Source organism: Pteropus medius, unplaced genomic scaffold (genome assembly GCF_902729225.1).
Source record: "Pteropus medius unplaced genomic scaffold, Ma_sr-lr_union100, whole genome shotgun sequence".
Lineage (NCBI taxonomy): Eukaryota > Metazoa > Chordata > Mammalia > Chiroptera > Pteropodidae > Pteropus > Pteropus medius.
Genome location: NW_024349225.1, coordinates 16127516 through 16147509, shown reverse-complemented (window position 1 = coordinate 16147509; position 19994 = coordinate 16127516). Strand labels below are relative to the sequence as shown.

Below are 19994 nucleotides of genomic sequence, written 5' to 3'. Positions count from 1 at the left end.
CGGGGTGCCTTCTGGCGACCAGGTCACCTTGGGCAAGGTGACCTCGTGACTCTCAGCGGGACCCGGTGACCCTGCCATCTTCCTGGGTTTCCCGGTGCCCTCTCATTGCCGGGTGATTGACCCTCATGGTCTGTGCAGATCGGGCACCTTGCGAAGCAGACCGAGCAGCTAGAGCCAGTGAGAACGGACAGCGCTCAGGACGGCGTGCGTGTGTGCGCGCGTGTGTGCGCGCGCGTGTGCGCGCGCGCGTGCGAGGAGCAGCTCTGGTCTGGTGGCTCTGATCGGCGGCAGACACCCGCATTTCAGAGCGGCGGGTGCAGGAGGCCATCACACACGAGACAGCCCCAGCGGGTGCGCCCGCTGGTCCAGGCCCCGCCCCTCCCCGCCCGGTTTGGGGACGAGGACCTCCTGCGTCTCTTTCGTACGTAACATCGTACCATTTACCAAGCGTTTTTGTGTCGTTTGCACCTTTTCTCTGGACTGTTTTGTTCAAAACCGCCATCAGTAGGTGGTGTCGGCTCACTTGCTCGAGGCGACCGGCCAGAAGGGGAGAGGTCAGGGGCTCCGTCTCAGGTCCCCTGTTCCCAGAATTCCCTGTTTCCCCCGCCACTAAACTTCCTAGATTTGCTCAGAAGCGGGAGGAGGTTGGTGGTGAACCAGCCCGTGAATTTTAAAAACTGAAGTAAATCTACATGCGGGAAGACGCACAGATCTCAGACGCAGCAGCCTTTGGCGTGCTTCCGCAGGTGAGCGTGCCCTTGGGACCCGCGGCCCCGCTACCATACGGAGCTCTGTATCACCCCAGAAAGTTTCCCTTTGCCCTGTCTGCTTCGATGAACCGCCCCGCGCCCCGGACGGCATTGCCGTAGCGCCTGTCGTCACGACGACCCTCGTGGTCCTCAGGCCGTGTGAATGGCGGCGCGCCGTGTGGCCTGTGGCGCGGCGCCCGTCGCCGTGTTTTGAGATGTCGCCGTCCATTGTACGAACGCGCGGCAACCGACCCAGTGTCACTCGTGATTTTTCTTTAAGAGAAACTTTTGAAAATAATTCGATGTTTAAGGCGCACGTTTTCAAAACAGTTTTGGAGCACTTGGTGGCCGTGCTGCCAGGCGAGGGGTGAGGACACGAGGCCCCCGCTCACAGCGCGGCCCGCAGGCCGGGACTTTCGGCTCGCTGGGACTTCCCGTCCGCTCAGGGCAGGGCCCGCCCGCGGCTTCTCGTCCTTCTCGTCCTTCGCGGCGAGCACGGCAGTGACACGGCATCTGCCATCTTGTCGCTCCGCGTTGCTCGTTTGACCTTCTCCCAAGGTCGAGCAACACCGGGGCGCGGCTGGACAATGAAGCCCAGTGTTGGGTACGGAGTGCCTGGCGACGCACATGGCGCCGGGACCACTCGCGACCCCGGGGACGAGCTGCTTCTGGCGTCGCATCAGGACCACGTGAATTTCTCTGGTTCTCCTCTGCGGCTTCTCCTGCGATGGCCCTGGCCTTGGCGTCGGCGGGTCTGGAGCTCCCGTCTCCCCGCGGGCCGTGGCCATCTGCCTCGGCTGTGTGTTCGCCCCCGCCCCCCCGCCCCGTGCCGCCACCATCTCAGATAAATCAGGAAGAGAACGCGGCCGGGAACCTAGCTGAAATGCGCAGGCCAAATCCACCGGAGGATTTGCTGCGTCCATTTAAGATTGAGTGATGGATGCGGAGGAAACGAAGGAAAAAACCCTCTCAGTGTAAAATAGAAAGTAAAAAAGACAAATAAAATGCTAAGACATACAGGAAATTCTTGTAATAGAACGAAGTGCGCGTGAGGTTTGTGGAATCGGTTCCGCCGCCGGCGCCCTCGCTTACGCGGGTGGAGCCCTACTGTATTATGTAATGCACGTCGCACAGTGACACATCGTGCCGTTGTGCCATAGCGAGCCAGATGGTAAGATCTTCCAGCCACGAGTGACTCGCGTGTGACTCAAGGGCTGACCGTGGGTTGCACGTATGACACCAAGCCCGTGTTACCAAGCAGGAACAGCCCTGCGTGCGGTATCGGCGCACAGCAGGGACGTGCAGACGGCGTGGTCGGTCTGAGCGAGCACCCCGCTGTTCCGGAAGCCGAGCAAACGAGGGCGCCGGGGCCGATCTTACGGCGGAAGCCACGCGCACGGAGAGGCGGGACAGTCGTGGGCTCCGCGACGAGCTTCCGGGACGTGCGGCAGCCGAGGGGCTTCAGAGCGGAGCACTGAGCCTCCCGGCGGGGGCGGTTCTGCCTGTTCGGGTTGAACGTTTCCGGGCTCAGGAACCGGGTCACGAGCCGGTGTCTTCTCAGAAGCGGGGGCGTCCGCCGTCTCGCGATGGGGGTGCGCCCCTCTCCACAGCAGGCGGTGATACAGCGGCACACCGAACCGCAGGTTCTCGCGCCGCATCGGAACCGCACCGATGGAAGCAGCGGAGTCGAGCGACGGCACGTGCTCCGCAGCGTGCGAGGCGCCTCTGCCGGCGGGAGGAGGGCCGCATCGCACCACGCCCGCTTCCCGGGCGGGGCGCCGCCCGTGCCGCACACGCTGCCCGCGGCGGGGCTGAGGGCGCCCACGCCGGGTGACCTAGCGCACCCGCTGTCCTGGTCCGGGTCGGCTCCGGTCGGAAGGAGGCGTGCGTTGACTGCGGGGGCGTGGTCCAGGAGGGCCCTGTCCCTTCCGGAGTCGGGCTGGCCGTCCTCCTCGCCCCGATCCGAGGGGCGTTAGCAACCCCTGCGTCGAGGCCCACACAGCCTGCCCGCTGTGCGGGGACGTGAGGTGATGGACAGCCGGGCCCGGAGGTAAACAGGCTTCCGGTGCCCCCGCCACTCTGTGCCCCGCCGTCCCATCATTGCGCTGGCTTCGGGTAGGCCTCCTGCTAGGGCGCCTCTGGAGAGGCCACTCCCAGCAGCTGCGGTGTCGCGGCCGCCGGCATCCGCGCCCTGCCGCAGGCGGATCCCAGGGGAGAAGGGAGGAGAGGGGCGGGCGGCAGGTGGGCGGCGAATGGGGACCTCAAGTTCAAAGGCTGGTCCCGGTCTGTCTTAACTGCATGGCGTTCCGAAGTTGAGGGTATTTCTCAGATGATAAAAGAAGAAGAACTGGGGGAAATAGAAACGGAAACAAAAACAGATCATCCCCTCAGCCCACTCGGACCCCGCAGCCGCGACTAGCTCCTGTGCACGCGGCCGTGTGCCGAGCACCGGGCCGCCGAGTGCCGACACACCTCGCTTCCCTGCGGCCCCGGCGTGTGGGTGGGCCGGTCGCAAACGGCGTCCGATCTGTTGTGGCCACGGGTTTCTGGCATCTCAGCTCTCGCCCATCTGAGAATGACCAAAGTGTAGACGGTCACTGCAGACGGAACACGAGAGGCCCGCTAATACCCAGTCGCCGTGGCAGGTCTGCAGCCCGACGAGGTGGGACCATAGCATTGGCCCTGCATCACGGCTCCGTTGTCCTCGAGGGCGTCCGACAGTGTGGACGTGTGCACGGCATGGCGTCCTGGAAGCCGCACTGCGGTTTTAGTGTCCAGCGAGCCTGTCATTCCGGTTCTGCTACGTGTAAGGTCGGGCTTTGTGACTTTGCACAGGCTACGTAATTTCTCCCGCCTCTGATCATCGATCGGTAAAATGGGGATTTTAAAAGCTACCTTATGATAACCATAGCCAGTACTTACTGAGCGCCTACCTGCCAGGTGCTGTGGCGATCATGCTGCAGGTGTCACCGTGACCCGCCGAGGTGGGGCTCTTTCTGTGCTCGCTTCAGAGCTGAGGGAACGGAGGGCAGGGGCACGAGAAGCTGGCCCACGTGCACCCCATCACTTCGCGGTGGAGCCAGAACTTGATCTGAGGCTGATTTCCAGAGCCCTCGCCCTGGCCTCTGCTTCAGGTTCTTGGGGAATTCAGTGGCAAACGCGCGTGTCACCCAGGTTGCATGGTGCCTGGCGAGTGGGAGGCTTGGGCGGGGGGGCGTTGCCACCCCGTTACCTTGTCCGTCGGCAGTGCAATGGGGGCACAGACAGGAAGCCTTCTCTCCCCGAATGGTTGGAAGCCCCAGAACGTGGCTTTGAGAGCCTGAGCCACGTCACTTCAGCTGTGGCAGATGAAGGTCCCATCCGAGGACCATTGGGCTTCTGGACCCGATCGTAGAGGGCCTGTGGGTGGCACCCTGCCGTCCTCTTCATAAGCCGTACACATGGCACGTGCCTGTCTCTGCCACCTCCTCGCTGGGTTGCAGCCCCCACCTGACCTCCCAGAGAGCAGCAGCTGTTGCCCGTGTGTCCCTCGTGTCCCCAAAGCCCCTCAGCAAACATGTACTCTGTATTCCAAAACTGTTTGCGACACCAAGAGGGGTCTTTAGAGCGAGTCAAGGGAAGCTAGGGTTTGTACCAAAGAAGCAGGAGATGAACCTGGGAGGAATGTCCTCTTGTCACCGGAGGGGTGGCCAGTGACCAGTGTGACGGGCGCAGAGAGAAACATTTCTTTCCTGACAGACACCCGCCCCCCGGTCCTGACAGAGGGACAGGAGCACAGAGCACTCGCTGGTTGGAAATGTGGGCCCGGCTGTGAACTGCGAGGCAGGGGAGCGGACGACAGAGGTCGCAGAGCCGAGTGGCGGCAGCGGCTGGGCTGCGTCCCCAAGGCCAGCAGCACACTGCCCGGCTCCCAGCGGACTTTCCGGGCCAGCGCCTGGCTGTGCTGGGTTCTGAGCTCGGTCCACGGGCTTGCTGCTGGTTCTGAGGCACCGCGCTCTGTCCACTAAGCCCTGTCCCTCGTAGGGGACACCGGGCCCCGGCTGCTGGAGAAGGCCGGGGGCGATCGCAGGCTCTCTCAGGGGAGATCAGCGAGGAGGGGGCCGCTGTTTTCAGGGCCTGAGGTGAGGAGGACAAGGTGTACCCAGCGTGCACAGCAGCTCTGGGAGAGAGCAAGGCTGTGGTGACCGCCGGCGGCCGCGCCTGGCACCTGGATTCCTGCGCATGGGAATGTGGCCCTAGCCGGAAATACTGGTTCGGGGACGTGGCCTGTGTGGGACATGCCGGGGCCTGGAGCTCTGGGGAGGTAACGGGTTGGCAAAGCAGCCACGGGGACAGACTGTCGTGAGCCCCGCCCGCCCCTCCCGGGGTAAGGGAAGACGTCGGCTGAGACACGGCTCCCCTCACCTTCGCTCGTTGCTCCTGGTCACCCCGCACCCCGTCCGCTGGTAAAACCAGCCGGAGTCGGTGGCACCAGCAGAGGGAGAAGGTGGCGTGCTGTACGCAGGTCACACACGGTGGTCGTGCCTGGATGGCTCGGGGTCCGAGGAGACCGGTTAGCTCATTCCAGACAAGCCTGGAGCCCCTGGACCCCTTATGGGGTTCGGGCCCCGGGGCTCCGAACCTCCCCAGGACCAGGGTGGTGGCAGCGGGGTGCCCTTGTGCCACGCCCACGTCTTGCTCAGTTGCCTGCAGTCTGGTTGCCTGGTTACTGCGATCGCCCCCCCGCCCCCCGCTGTCCTCGAGGGGGAGGTCACCGTCCGCATCACGTGTGCCCGACAGCGTGCGTGTGGCTTCACTTTCTCTTGGCGGCGGGTGGGGGCTCAGTGTGGGGGGCTCTGGTCGCAAGTGTTTTCCCTCCCCCGGAATCCGCGCTGTCCCCCCGATCGTCTTGCAGTCATGCTGAAGGACCGCGCCTCGAAAACACGAGCGTTTTTAAACTGGCCGTGGTCCCGGAGACGTGCGTCGCATGAACGTGATCACGACTTGTGAAAACGCGTCCTGCCCAGCGCTGTGACTCAGAGCTGCTGCCCAGAGCCACAGCCGATGCACCTGTCTGCCAAAGGGGTGACCTGAGCAAAATGTGAAGTGTTTGTTTATTTTTTGTACATCTTTTTTCTTGCGATTTGGCCAGAGCAGAAGGTGGCTTAGCGGGCAGCTCTCCCCACGGGTCCCACGCGACCTAGTGTAATGATGCGTAACTGTCCACTGCACGTGGGGCCTGCTCCTCCGGCCGTGGCCTGTGGCTCGCCTGAGCCAGGCTCCGGAAGTAAAGACCCTTGTCATCGACACGCTCCGTGTTCTTTCCAGTAGAGCTATATCAGAGGTACTTATGTTTAATGAGATGATTGCACCTGTCTGTCATTGCAATTAAAACATTTATGAGATCATCAAACACCTTTTTGAGCATTCCTCAATGTATCGCTCCTGGTGGGGTACCCTATCCATCACGGTCCTGTGCAAATAATTACATTAGCAGAGGAAGGTGAAGCGTGTGGCGCCGTACGTAACGGATCCGTCTCCAGGTAAGTTTGGGGCGAGCCCCGGCCACCTTCCACGGTACCGTGATGGCTCAGCGGGTGATGCGTGAGTTCACCGCTCTTCCCAGAAGCCGATGCCGAGCCGCGTCGGTGGCCGTGGTCCCGCGTGTGGGGATCCGGCACCCACCGCACCCGCTGCTTTTGTCACAGGGTGTCAGACGGTCTCCCCTTCAGTGAGGGCTCGTCGTCCATCAGAAAGTGGCAGCCTCTTGGTGTGCGGCGGGTCTGTGAACCGCTCGATGTTAATCCAGGTAACCGAGGGGGGCGGCCGCATGTCACAGAGCAGGGCACAGGGGTCCGGGCCGCAGCGAGGCATCGGGGTCACGGGGCTACGCGTCCGCATCTTGCTCGTCATCGTGCGTTGCGGCCTTTTCCTGTCATCATGGTCTGGTGTTAACCAGCTGGGGGCCTCGCCCAGGCCCTGTGTCTCCCTGTGTAAGAAGAGGGAGCCTTCCTAGGAAGTGGCTGTCCCTCCGGTCGCATGTCCATGTGGCTTTTGAGAACGGCCGCGGTGCCAACTCGGGCGTGACCCCAGCCCGCACAGTGTTTTAGGGTTTGGGGCCTCAGGTGGATGCCCGCCACGTGACGTGGGTCCCTGTCCTGGCACTTCACGCTGACGTGGTCACGTGGCCTGCGTCGTCGGGTCTCGTGGGGTGGGGTGGGGCAGGGCGGGAGCGGGCACCTTCCCGCTGGGTCACGACCCGCCGTGCCTCTGCGACGGTGCGTCGCATCCTCGTCTGAACGGGCAGGAAGGTTTGATGGCCGCTTTCATTTTGGCACCGCAGCTTCATCAGTCAGACTTTTTACTTGCACCAAAAATAATACGCTCTGGTTGCTTTAAGCAGAATTTTAAAATTACTAAAAATCTAAAAATGGTTAAAGAAAAAAGCAAAGGTTATAAAAAGTAGACGGGACACTGCGCAGGTCGCAGTGTCTGGAGGGCCCGGCGGCCTGTGTCCACGCTCGTGGTGGCCTGGAAGCCAGCCCGCCTCTGCTGCCTGTGGCAGGACGCTGGGGACCCGATGCCAGCAGCCCGGCCCTTCTGCCCCCGGAGGACCACCTGCCCCATCGCCGCGGTCAGCAGAGGGTCGCGTCCCCTGGATTCCGCTGCTGCCTGGCACGGCTCATCTCATCCGCAGCACCCTGGGCGGGAGTCGGGGCTCGGGAGGGTCGTGGTTTGGCCTCGGGAAGGTGGGACTCCAAGCGCAGGAAGGCGTGGGTGTTGTCATGTCACGATGACGGTAGGCAGCCATGAAGCTGAGGGGTGGGTCCTCAGTCGGGGTCTCCGGCGTGTGCACGCGTGTGCGTGTGCGTGCGTGTGCATGCCATGGCTGCGGCGCCGGCCCGGTCTGCTCACCGTCCTGGAAGGCCGCACCTCCCGGGCATGTCCCGTTCACCGTCCTCCCGGAGTACGTGTCTAGCTCAGCGGCTCTCGAGCTTTCTCCGCTGCTACCTGGCAGCTCAGCTCGTCCTCCCGAAAGCTGGGAGAGCTGGGCGGGGCGAGCGTGGCTGTGTCCGTCTGCGTCCGGAGGGCGCATTCCGAATGCAGAAGGCAGGCGCGGGTCCGCGACTGTCCTCTCCCTTGCTCGATGCTTTTGTGTGTAAGTGTGCCTCAGGTCTCAGACCCAGCGACGTGGTTAGCTGATGCCGATCGTGTTATGACGTACCCGTGTGTTCGTTCTCAGATTAGCCTGAGAAAGAAAAATGCAATAATGATAGCCGCTCTCGGAAGCCGGAGAGCAGAGCCCGGCCGATGGAGCAGATAAGCTCGGCAGGGCTGTGGGGCCTTTGTCACTGTGCCTGGTGATGGACGCGTCCCTACAGTCTCCACAACAGCTCCAGCGAACATCAGAGGACGAGGCCTGAGAGCGGGGCTGAGTCCCGCGGAGGGCGAGGCCCGGCAGCGACAGATCCCTCCCAGTCACTGGACTCTGAAACGGGGGAGGGTTTTCAGAACCTAGGTCCCGACATTTGCGCCCACCCCCCACAAGCACCAGTCAGTAGTAATGTGGTAACGACGACACTTTACTGAGTCCTGATTTCGTGCCGAGGCTGAATCTTCACAGAACCCTTCAGGGGAAGGCCGCCTCTCAGACGAAGACGCCGAGGTGTCGCGCTGGCACGCTCCGGTCCTCGTCCCACGGCTCGTCGTGGGCAGAGCCGAGGCGAGACCTGGGTTTGCGTTCTGCCCTGCGCCGCGGCCTCTCTCCGGTGCGCTGAGGGCCTGCGATCGCGTCTGGCTCGGGGCCGTTCTGCCCGTTCCGGTTCACGCTCTGGAAGCTTCCTTGCTCCCCCCGCCCCGACAGACGCCGCCTCCGAAGGCCGTCTCGGGCCAAGTGCTCCAGCTTCGTGAACCCCTGGCCTCGGACCTTGCTTTTCTTACTGATCTCATTTTGATCATCCAGTCGCTCTGTGTTTGGTTCCCGTCTTTACGTGGCAATGACCTAAGAAAAAGCAGTGCGAGCGTTTTAGCGAAGGTCTTTGTCCTGTCAGAGTTTACAATCTGAAAAAATAAATATCGGCAGAGCAATAACTGCAGAGTACGGAGAAGCAGAGGACATTGGGCCAAGCCAAGAGCCTGGGTCGTGGTCACGTTGCTGGCTCTCAGACCCTCTGCGCAGCTGCTCAGCCCGAAGACACCCCGTGGGCCGCACACTGCCGTGTTCTGACGAGGACTTCGGTGCGGCAGGTCCTGGGTTCTGACTATTTAAAAATGACCACGAACGTCTGCAGTATGTGATCAGCTCTAATTTTCCAGGTCCACATTTGAGTGACGTGTGCCAGAGGGAGTCCTTTAGCTGGGGAGAGCCCAGCCAGCTGCCGGCAGTCCCACCTCCACGAGTGGGGTTCTCCAGTGTGGGGTTCCCAGAGGTCTTGGGACAGCAGCTCCCTGCACTCTGACCCCTGGCCTGCCCGCGTCTCGGGTGGCCCAGAGATGGAACGCAAGGCCGGCAGGTGTCCTCGAGGCCGTCCACGGAGGCGGCGTGTGTGTGGGTCTCCCCCGACCGAGGGCTCGTCTGTGCCATAGTGCGCGACGTCCGCTTCCCCGGGCGCTTCCCGGACGACTTCCCCCTGCATGCGTCCACTGTCACCCTCACCACCCTCCCAGCATCTGTCCCCGGCCGTCGGCCCTTGCTGCGTGGTCTGAACTTGTTTCTGCAGGCCCCTGACACTGAGCACCGAGTCCCACCCGAGAGCCTCATCTTCCCGCGGGTGTCCTTGGCGGTCAGTCTGAGCGGCGGTGGGGGGTGGGTGTGCTGTGTCCATTTTCACTTCTCCTCGCCAAACCTGATGGCCTCTCGATGTGGGGAGATGGTCGACTCTGAGGCTCAGGAGGACTTAGTTCTGTAGCAAAAACTGGACGAGCGAGCCCGAGCCCTCTCTCGTTTGCCCGCCAGCATCTCCTCCACCCCGCACGCGGCCACCAGGACCAGGCTGCAAGGTCTCGCGGCCAATGCCCCGCTGGGGTGCCCCGGGGTGACCTTCAGGCCGACGCAGCTAACAGAGAGCCTCGGAGCCCTGCCCCGGCCGCCGGGCCTCAGCCCCGAGGCAGCGCTCGGGGTCCTGGTGCTCGACAGTGTCCACGTGCTGCCTCCCTGCTCCACACCTTCCCCGGGCGCGGCCGGCACTCGACGTCTGTTTATCAGACGCGCTTGGCACTGCCAGGACCGGCTCCTCTGCCAATGTGGCAGCAGCCACAGCCCCTCGGCTTGTTAGACTGAAAGAATGTGCCGTTTTAATTAATGATATGTAAATATCCTTGAATGGGCCGCATTTGCATATTAAGAGAGATTTGCGGAATCTGCGGAGTAATATATTTTAATTAAGGATTAATTAAAAATAATGGGAATTTCATTTCGCCTGGCAGAATCCGTTTAGATTTTAGCACACGTCTGCCTGGGAGTCTGCGAGGAAGGCTGCGTGCACGGCCCCGCGGACGAGACGCGCTCCGTGCCTGCCGTCCTGGACCCTGCTCGGGGCCTGGGGAGGAGGAAGGGTGACATTGTCCTCGCCCACCCGTCAGCCACCCTCTTCCTCCCTCGTCTTTGTGATTTTAGGGCCGTTTTGGTATTCTTTATGGTAAAGTAAGTAAATGGCTCCGAGACACGGAACAGTAGTCGTGTTGGCAATTACGTTAATGGGATGCTATTAGGCTATGATTCTAGATGAGCAGTTGGGGAGAAGGGATGCCTTCCTGAGACGAGGCTACAGCAGACGTCTGTCTCACTGATACGGCTCCAGTGTGCTTTCTGCTTAATTACACTCGGCCACTTTCTGGGGATGGGGGAGAGGCCGCCGCATCCGGCAGCCGGAGCAGGGGTCGGGGTCAGGGTGCCCCGATGGGTGCCCGGGGGACGCGGCGGCCGCCTCTGCCAGCGGCCGCGGTCATTGCAGGTGAGCGGGCTGGTTTCGGACACCCGCCCACTCCGCTCCCTGGACGTGGCTCAGGGGCGCACGGGGCTCTGGCTCCAGCCGCCTCCCAGAAGCTGACACCTCTGGAGGGCGCGCGGCCTCTGAGCCGTCTGCCCGGCCGCCCTCCCCGCGTCGGCACAGCACGTCCCGCCCTCCGCCCCAAACATGCCGACAGCCTCCGGCGCTTCTTGCCACCCGTCGGCCCTCGCTGTGGCTGTGCCCAGGTGGGGCCTTGCCATGGCCTGCGCGGTCTGGGCGTCTACGGCCCTGTCCTCACCCGGCTCCCAGGCTGCTGCTGCCGTGCGGGTGGCCTCCTGCTCACCTCTCCCAGGGCGGGAGATGTTCGCTCCTGCGTGGTCAGCCGCTTCAAGAGGGCGAGGGCACGGCAGGGCCCCCGTGGGCCAGGGAGCCAGGCTCTGTCCCCAAGTGACCGAGGCCCCGCCAGGGACTCCTGGCAGCAGCCACCACGGGACGACTTCCTGGGTTCTCTTCCCCTCCCGTGACGTCACCTTGGGGAGATGAGGGGAGTGGCCGACGGCCTCTCAGGGCCGATGGCCTGAGCACCGGTCTCTGAAACAGATTTCTGGTTGTTTTGTCAATGGCCATGCTGCGGAAATGCTGGGGAGGAACCTGGGGGCCGGGGACCTGCAGATCCGCCTGTGCACACACCATCCCTTCTAGGAGAAGCGCCTGGCGGAGAATGTCAGCCCTTCCACTGGACGCTTCCACTCAAAACATGCTTGCCAGCCCCGCCTGGCTCCCTCCGCGTGTGACTCGTGACTCGTGCATTTAGGGGAAATCCACCCACGAGCTCTGCCGTGATGGCCTTCCCCTGTCGGCATCCTGACATCTCAATAGCCGGCTGACCGAAGGCCCGTGGTTCAGGCCAGAAAGGAAGAGGGGTCAAAGCTGACAATGGTGACCCCGCCCGAGGACACGGAGACCGGGGGCCTTCGGAGCGACCGAGCGAGTCTGGGCCAGGAAACGGGGTGTGGAGCACAGCAGGGCGAGGCCAGGGCGCCCTGGAAGCCAAGGCCGCGTGCCGCGGAGACCCAGGGACAGTGAGCATGGCGTAGGCGGGGGCCCGGACGGTGTCCCTTCCTGCTGTGCCGCGTGTACTTCGCCGAGGCGTTGGCGCCGTGCCTGATGCAGATGGAGAGACTGCCGTTCCCGGTAAGTGCCCCCAATAAATAACATCGCGTCGTCTTCCCTGTCAGCGCGCGACACCCATTCTCTTCCCCGCGCGCCAGCCCGGGGCGGTTAACGACGTGGGCTCCCGTGGGACGCGAGGCCCATGCTGATGTCTGCGCCCCAGGAAGCCGCCTGTGCACACTTGGCACACGCGGGGCGCCCTGGCCTTTCAGAGCCGGGGAGGCGGTGCTGCGGTGCCTGTCCCTCCCACTGTGCGGGAGCCCGCCCAGCCGGGTCCCTGGTCGCTCGCTGGAGGGTTCCATTAACGGACAAAGCGAAAATAATCAATTTCAGATGCTCTCAGTGTGTGTGGTGATGGTCTCGCTAACAATCCTGATTAGCCAGGCGTGGGGGATCTTTCTTCTAAATGACTGCAGGTTGACATTGAGCACGGGCAAACTTTGTGCACATGAGCGTACGTGCATGTGTGTGCACATGTGTGCACGTGTGCACGTGTGTGCACATTTGCGTGCGTGTGTGTGCACGTTTGCGAGTCCATGTGTGAATGTGTGTGCATGTGTGTGCGCGTCTGAGTGCACGTGTGAGTGTGTGCATGTGTGTGTGTACGTTTGCGAGTGCATGCGTGTGAGTAGTAATGTGTGCATTGTGCCTTGTCGCGTGTGCACGTGTCCTGGTCCGCAGTGCCTGCCCGGCTGGAGCTGTAGCCGGCGAGGCCTCCTCCCTTCTGTCCCCTCCCTGTCCCTCACTGTCATGTCCACTTTCCCGCCGTAGCCCTCCCGTCCCTCCCCTTTCTGGAATGCGGCTCTCTGTCCCTTGCTCTCTCCCCCTACGTCTGGACCATTTCTGGGAACGTGTGAGAGGCGGGTTTTTTTATAAGTGCCGGGGAGGGGGAGGGGAGCCGGTTCCATCTGCATTCGAATCGATAGCGAGCCCCTGGGCTGCGGCGCGGGGTTTGCGCATGGCGTGTGCTCCCGCCGCCCGCGTGGGACCCGCCGACCCACCGGGGCTTGTCAGAAGGGCCGCCGGCCAGATGCCTCCCCTCCCCGCCTTCCCGGCCCCGCGCACTTTCAAAGAATGCATAAATTAGACCGAAGACGGTCCGCAGTGGATTCTCCATTATTAATACGTTTCTTTTTATTTATATTTCATGTGTTTTTCTCTTCTTTCCCTGTTTCCGTTTCGCTCCCTGCCCCCCTGTTGACACGCCAAGTCCCCCGCTCCCACGCGGACACAGCTGGGGTTCCCCGCAGCCATGCGGGGCTCCGCACCGACACTCAGACGTGGACGCGCCAGCCGAGGCCACCGCGTCTGCAGCTGCGTGTGCTCGTCCCTGTGATCCGCCATCACCTGTGGGCCCCTGGGGATTTTACCCCAGCGGTGGCTCAGCCCAGGGAGACAGGAAACACCCTCCCGACCCCGTTCTCCACCGCCATCTGCGGACCTCTCACTCTCCCTTAATGAGAATTTCTCCTAATTATTTCAGTGGCTGAAGCAGGGACCGCAGCGTACTTAGATCTCGATCCTGAGGCGTGACTGTTATGCTGATAAAGGCGAGAGATCAATAATTCAGGCCCCAGCTTTAATGGCAATGCTGAGAGCTTAAGTGTCTGCATGCAGGCTGAGTCGCAGAGGGTCTTGGAGCGGTAATGATTTTCGTAGGCTTTCTCCCCCTTCTTCGGAAGCTGCACCCGACCGGCATGCTACACCTGCTGGATTGTCTGCGCGGCACACGCGTGGGCGGGGCAGGCGCACGTCTCGCGTGCTCACCTGATTATTCACAAATGTGCCTATGCACAGAGCCCTCGTGGGTTCCTCTTCTGTTCTTCTCTGGGGCACAACCTTGGTCCTGTTGCCTCGGCTTTGGGGCTGCCCCGCGGCCGTCCTGCCCGGGTTTACCTGGTGCAGGCTTGCCGGTAGGAAGCCGCCTTCTTCCCTCCTTCTTCCTCCCTCCTCCTCCCTCCTCCTTCCTCCTCCCTCCCCTCCTTCCTTCCCTCCTTCCTTCCTTCCTTCCTCCCTCCTCCTTCCTCCCTCCCTCCCCTTCCTCCTCCTCCCTCATTCCTTCCTCCTTCTACCTTCCTCCCTCCTCCCCTCCCCTCCCCTCCTTCCTTCCCTCCCTTCATTCCTTCCTCCTCCCTCCCCTCCTTCTCCCTTCCTTCCTTCCCTTTCTTCCTTCAACCCCTTCCTCCCCTTCCACCCTCCCTCCCTCCCTCCCTCTTTTCTTCCACTCTATTTCCCTCCTCTGTCCAAAAGCGGGTTGAGGCCAGCACAGGGGCAGCACGTCACTCAGATGTGGGCGTGTCGTGTCCACCATAAAATGCCGAGTTGTCACCAGGGTCCTCCTGTGAGGAATCTCGGCACACCAGTCGGGGCCCCGGGAATTCACAGTGCAGGCCTCTTCACCAGCCAGATAACGCTGTGAGGACAGTCAGCGTATGTGACCAATTTTATATTAAGACGGAAAAGGGAACAAAAGCATAGCACAGTTAAGGAAATTTCTGGACTATGAGTCACTGGCCTGTTTATCACCTAAAATGATACAAGGCTGGCAACAGCTAATCGGTGCTGCTCTCAGTGAGTCAGAGTGGGGTGGGGGCCCCCGCTGAGCCCAGGCTCGAGGGCCCCTGCTCAAGACACTGTCATCACCCAGCCCCATGGCGTGTTCCCTTCTCAGGAGCCTGCTGACGTTGTTAAGTCACCTTAAGGCACTGACGTCCGCCAGCCCGGTGCAGTGTGGCTCTGAACGGTCCGTGGGGAAGGCGTCTCCCGCAACCCTGACCCGGCCGCCGGGAAGAAGGAAGGGGGGACGATCTCTCCGGGCACGTGCCGCACCCGGCCACTAGGGGGCAGAGCCACAGCCGCGGTTTGCGAGGCCCGGGAGGGGTCCCCGTGTCCTGCGCAAGCACAGCTGTCGGGAACTAGCAGGGCATACGGGGTGGGGGGCTTGAATAACTGTCGGTGTTTTACACGTTGGGAATCGGGCCACACAGACGAAGTGACTCGAGCTGACAGCGAGACCCGGGCACCCGTCACTTCCCACAGTGAGAGCGTGAGGCCCGTTCCCCATCCGGCTGACCTCACGCCTCGTGGCAGGTTTTGTTTACCATTTAGCCGCCAGTCTCCGGTCCCCTCCGTTCTCCGCTGCTCAAGTTCAGGAAGCTGGGGGCTCCCTAACTGCGCAGGACCTGGTGTCATTTCTGTGTCCCTAGGGGCCGGGTCCCCTTCGCGGCGTCCGGTCGGGCAGCCCGGGGCGTCCTCGTGCTTGGCGCTGAAGTATGCCAGTCCTGAGTTTTCTTCCTGTGTTTTGCCACCGTCACGATGGCCTCGCTGAGTTAGGATGCTTGGCCCACTTTTTTGGTAATTGCCACCAAATCTGTCTCCAGTTAGGGGACGTGGCCTGGGCACTTGGAGCGGAAGCCGGGAATCAGTGCTGAGAAGCCCGTCGGGGGCACAGAAGGCCCCGGGCAGCTCTGGGGGGAGCGATTCCCTCTGAGCCCGATGCCGACAAGAGGCAAAACCGTCACAGCCGCTGCCGGAACTGCAACCCACGCAGTGTGCGTGGCTTCGGGGGACGAAGCCGCTGACGGAGTGAACTGGAGAGCGAGAAGCAGCGCCTAAGGGTCTGAGTCCAGTCCGTCCCGGAGGCCACTGGCCCCGGGCTGCCAGAGAGAAGGCGACACTGGGCGGTTGGTCAGAGAAGGAAGCCGGAGGCTCGCCACCTGCAAGGGGCTTAGACTCCACGGACTGTCCTGTGGTTTCATGGGACCCACGAAGTTAGCCCCTTTCTTTGGCACAGCGCTGTCCTGCTGTCCTGACTGATCGCTTTCCTGTCCCCGCCTCAAAACAGCTCGAGGGGCTGGGCGGGGAGGGCAAGTACCCTCTGCTCATGGGAGGAAGCCGAAGTCCAGAGGTCTCTAATGGCTCCTTTAATGTCCCCCGGCTGGTCGATGGCAGAGCCAAGACAGCAACCCAAGCTTTAACTCCTGGCCCTGGGCTGTCAGGTGATGTCAGCACACCTCTCCCCCGGGAGTTTTGGTGAAAAAGGTCATGACAGCACTTCACCCAGAGAAATGGAGGCGCGATGACCTTTGTGCTGGGTCTTTCCCTGCCTCTGGCCTCCCAGCCCTGGCCTGGGGGGAGCGAGCTTCTCTTCCTCGCAGCAGCTGCTTAGGCGAATTAGTCACCGTCCTCCGCGCCCAACTCCTCCCTGGTGGAGACGCTGTCTCTGCCTGTCGCGGCCGCCGCCCACGCCCCGCTCTGCTCAGGGTGCCGGCCAGACCCGGCGAGCCGGCAGGGCCTGTTCTCGTCCACAGGGCTCCGGCTAGGCAGGTGGGCGCTGACCGTCGGGCGGGTCCTTGCATTTCCTGGCTTCTGCTCTCCCGTCCTGCTCCCGGAGCTGCAAGGCCCCTTCGTCACTCCCACTGCCAGGCGCCCAGGACCCCGTCCACGCTGCGGTCTCACTGCCGTGTTCTTGCGTTAGAGCCCACTGGACCTGCTCGACGAGACTCTCATGCGGATCCCGGTGGGGACTGGACTTGAACCCTCAGGACTGCGTCGGACCAGGCGTGTCAGTCGGCGCAGGCTGCGTGAGCCACAGACACCAATTTCTTGCAGCTCTGGAGGCCAGCGCTCTGAGAGCGAGGAGCCAGCCCATGAAGCCCCGGTGACCTCCTCCTCCTCATTCGTAGAGACCACCTTCTCGCGCGGGCCCCGTGGTGGACAGCGGGAGCTCGGGTGTGTCCCTCTTTTTACAAGGCCGCTGGTCCTGCCGTGGGGGCTCCGCCCGCAGGACCTCATCTGAGCCAGTCGCCCCAAGGGCTCCCCCTCCTCACCCTGTCGCACTGGTGGTTTGCGCTGTGGCGTACGCGTTCGGGGACACGAACATTCAGTCCATGACACGAGGGCTGGACGTTTGTGCCTGCCGTTGGGCGCGGTCTCCTTCCATTTCTGCAGCTGGAGTCTAGCCCCCCCTCAGCCCCCCTCCCCCTCAGGGCCTCGCCCGCCTCGCTGCCCCGCGTGGCATTCACGCGCAGGTCACAGGCTCAGTCCCCTCCCTAGGCCTTAGCCCGCCTTGATGGGGCGGGCCCTGTGGGGGAACCTGGCTGCACACAGGGGACAGGGAGGGGTGCATGGGCTCTGCGCCTCTATGCTGCCGCAGGGCAGCCTGTGGCTGCGGGGCGGGCCGGGCCTCCGTGGGCCCGAAGTGCTCTTCAGCCGCACTGGACGCACCCGGCCCGGCGCCCGGCCTTCCCCCTCCAGCTCCGCCTGTTCCCAGAGCCCCTGCTGAGCAAGCCGCCCGTGGCTGCCGGGTTCCTGCGGCAGAGGCTCTGTGGCGCCGCCCGTCAGGCCCGAGACCCGCAGGGGGCGGGACGCAGGGCGAACCACGCTGCGGGATTAAAATCAAATCCGCGATGGCCGAGTGTCCCCGGAAAAGCGAGGCCAGGGGGCCAGATCGAGAGTGACAGCGGAGGCCAGCACCTGGCAGGGGCCAGCACCCGGCCGGGCGGGATGGTCCCTGAGGCCCGAGGACCCGAGGACGAAGCCCCAGAGCCTGTGCTGCGGCTTCCTGGCCGAGGACGTTTTGGGCTCAGGCACCAAGTCTTGAAGTGTGTGACGGTGACGAAGACAGCCTCGGGAGTGCGGCTGCCCAGGTTCAAAGCCCGGCCCCTCAACGCGCTAGCTAAGTGATGTCGAGATTTTTAACTGTCCTGCGTAACGTGTGTCAAGGTCGGTATTTCCTAAGAGCCCTGCCTGGCCACTCCCGGCAGCCCAGGGCTCCTTCTCCCAGAGCCTTGACCCCTGAGCGAGCGCTGCGGTCCGCCTGGCATCAGACGCGCTGCCCCGCGCATTTGCGGCGCTGACCGCCTGGGCGCTTGCAGCTCTGCACGGGCTGGGCTCGCCCGCCACCGTCACGCGGGTGTGGTCCTCCCCTGCGGGCTCTCCTTCGGTTTCTACCTGTCGCTCGACAGGAAGGTTCGGCTCAGGTCTTCTCAGCGAGCCCGGTCGCCGAGCCCGCATGCTCTAGCATCTTCCATGCACGAGCCGCTTCGCAGTCTGCAGACTGCGCCGCGTTTATTCGCACCCTTGACTCGCCGTTTTTAAGGCTGTGGGGCCCACGGAAAAGTGTACGGACCGACCTCTGCCTCGGGGACTCCCAGTGTCTGGGGGATAGACGAGAACACGTGAACTGAGGTGCTGATGTCCGATGATGTTGATCAGATGTCACGGATTATAAGTGCGGTGATGTTTCAGACGCAGAAGCAGTGGCTCGGGGTGCACGGGCACAGGGCTGGCTTCGTGGAGAAGGCGAGCACAGTGGGCAGTCAGAGCAGACAGCAGCCGGCACAAGGGGGCGCGGAGCCGCGCGCGGGCTCAGTGCGGGAGGGGGTGACCGTGGGGCGCGGAGCCGCGCGCGGGCTCAGTGTGGGAGGGGGTGACCGTGGGGCGCAGCCCCACCTGTCGTGCGGGATTTGGGTTGCAACTGTGATAGCGTGCGATGGGGCTACACACTACACATCTGTGTCCCCGCAGCTCACATGCCGAAAGCTAAGCCCCGACGTGATGGCGTCTGGAGGTTGGGCCTGGGGGGAGGTGAGGCTGTGAGGGCGGAGCCTTCCCCAGCAGGATCGGGGTCCCTGTAGAAGGGACCCCGAGAGCTCCACCCCCTGCCGCTTCCACCATGTGAAAACAGACGCCATCTGTGAACCAGGGTGTCGCAGACACCAAATCTGCGGGTGCCCTAAGCTTGGGCTTCGCAGCCTCCGGAGCTTCGGGAACGGGTGCCATTGTGTGTGCGCCGAGCCCGGGGTTCCTGTGCGGTCGTGGCGGCTCGTGGGGCGGGCGTGATCAGGTCGTGGAGAAGAGGCAAAGGCGGTGCGCGTGCGCTTTGTCACCGAGCTCCCGCAGCCCGTCCCTGGGGAGCGTTGTCCCGCTTTACAGGTGTCGCACCGGCATCTGAGTGACGCGTGCACTTCCCAGTTCGACACGGCGCCTCACGCTGCCTGCGGGAATGCAGACTTGGCGTGGCTGGTAGTGGGGACGCTTGTGGGTTCCCCGCAAAGGCGGTGCGAGCAGAGGGGGGCCCCGGCGAGGGCATTTAGTGGGCGTGATGCACCGTCTGTAGAGGGAAGGACGTCCTTGGAGGAGCACACGGAGCCATCGCAGAGGCCGGGCTGACGCCAGGCTCCGAGCTCGGCTCGCGAGCCCCGTGCTTTCTCCCTGCACCGCCGGCCCGCTTCCGCCTGGCGCTCTCAAGCGCCCCTGTGTCCTGCAGGCCCCGCCAGCCTGCGCGTTCTGCACTGCACTCCCCGCTTCACCGCGAGCAGAAGGACCTGTGGCTCATCAGTGACTTCTGGCGTTCTGTTGCGCTTCTCTGTGCCCTGCACCCCCGCGGTTCCTTTCGCTGCTGTGCAGCAGACCCGCTGCGGCTTCCCCGCTGCCGCGTTTCCTGCAACTTGTTGCTGTGCTTTCAGATCACCCAACGCGACTTCATTCCCGACGGGAAAGGAACTGGTTCGCTTCGGTGGCCCCGCGGCGTGGAGATGACATTGACGAAAGCAGAGCCTTTTGGCCTTCACAGTGATCGATCGATCGGTGTTGGGAGCTTCCGCCGAGACCAGGCGCTGGGCTACGCTTCAGAGCTTTCTGACGCCAGAATCGCCATGGGCAGAGCTGCTGCCGGTCCGGCCTCCCGCACTGCAGGTGTGTTCTGGCTACAGTGCAGGAGGCTGCTGCTTCCGGCCCTTTTACAAGCAAGTGGTATATGGCAGTAAGTTAAGCGCGCTGCTTTTGCATAGGGGGCTGAAGGGTGGTGGTAGAGCAGCGCGCAGCTGCGGGCTACCAGTATAGTGCTTTTGTTTTGTGGAGGCAGGTGGATGGGCATTTCTTTTCTTTTTGAAAGAGCAAAGTACTATGGAAGGTGGATGTATGGAAAGCGTTAAGCTTTTGGCAGCATGGAGGAAGCCCAGTAGTGGGACAGCAGCAGCAAGCATTTTGTTTCCAATGTTTTCTTCTCCTGCCCGTTCCCGTCCCCCCTCCAAACTACCCTGCCTGCCATTTTGAAGTTTTTGGGAAAAGTATGCATATACTGGAGGCAAGTGGTATGTAAGTTGCTAGCTCAGGTGCGGTGTCTGAGACCACAAACAAT

General features: G+C 62.8%; 1 protein-coding gene and 1 long non-coding RNA gene across 2 annotated transcripts in view; one reads left to right on the top strand and one right to left on the bottom strand.

The window, feature by feature from the left end:
* Positions 1-19994, top strand: part of PBX1 (PBX homeobox 1) — a 214292-nt gene that overhangs the window by 69890 nt on the left and 124408 nt on the right. The gene's annotated exons all lie outside the window — the stretch shown is intronic.
* Positions 14272-17067, bottom strand: LOC120617731 (uncharacterized). Its single transcript, XR_005657020.1, has 2 exons — positions 14953-17067; positions 14272-14687 (listed from the first exon to the last, which is right to left on the bottom strand). It is a non-coding gene; the product is annotated as an uncharacterized LOC120617731 (long non-coding RNA).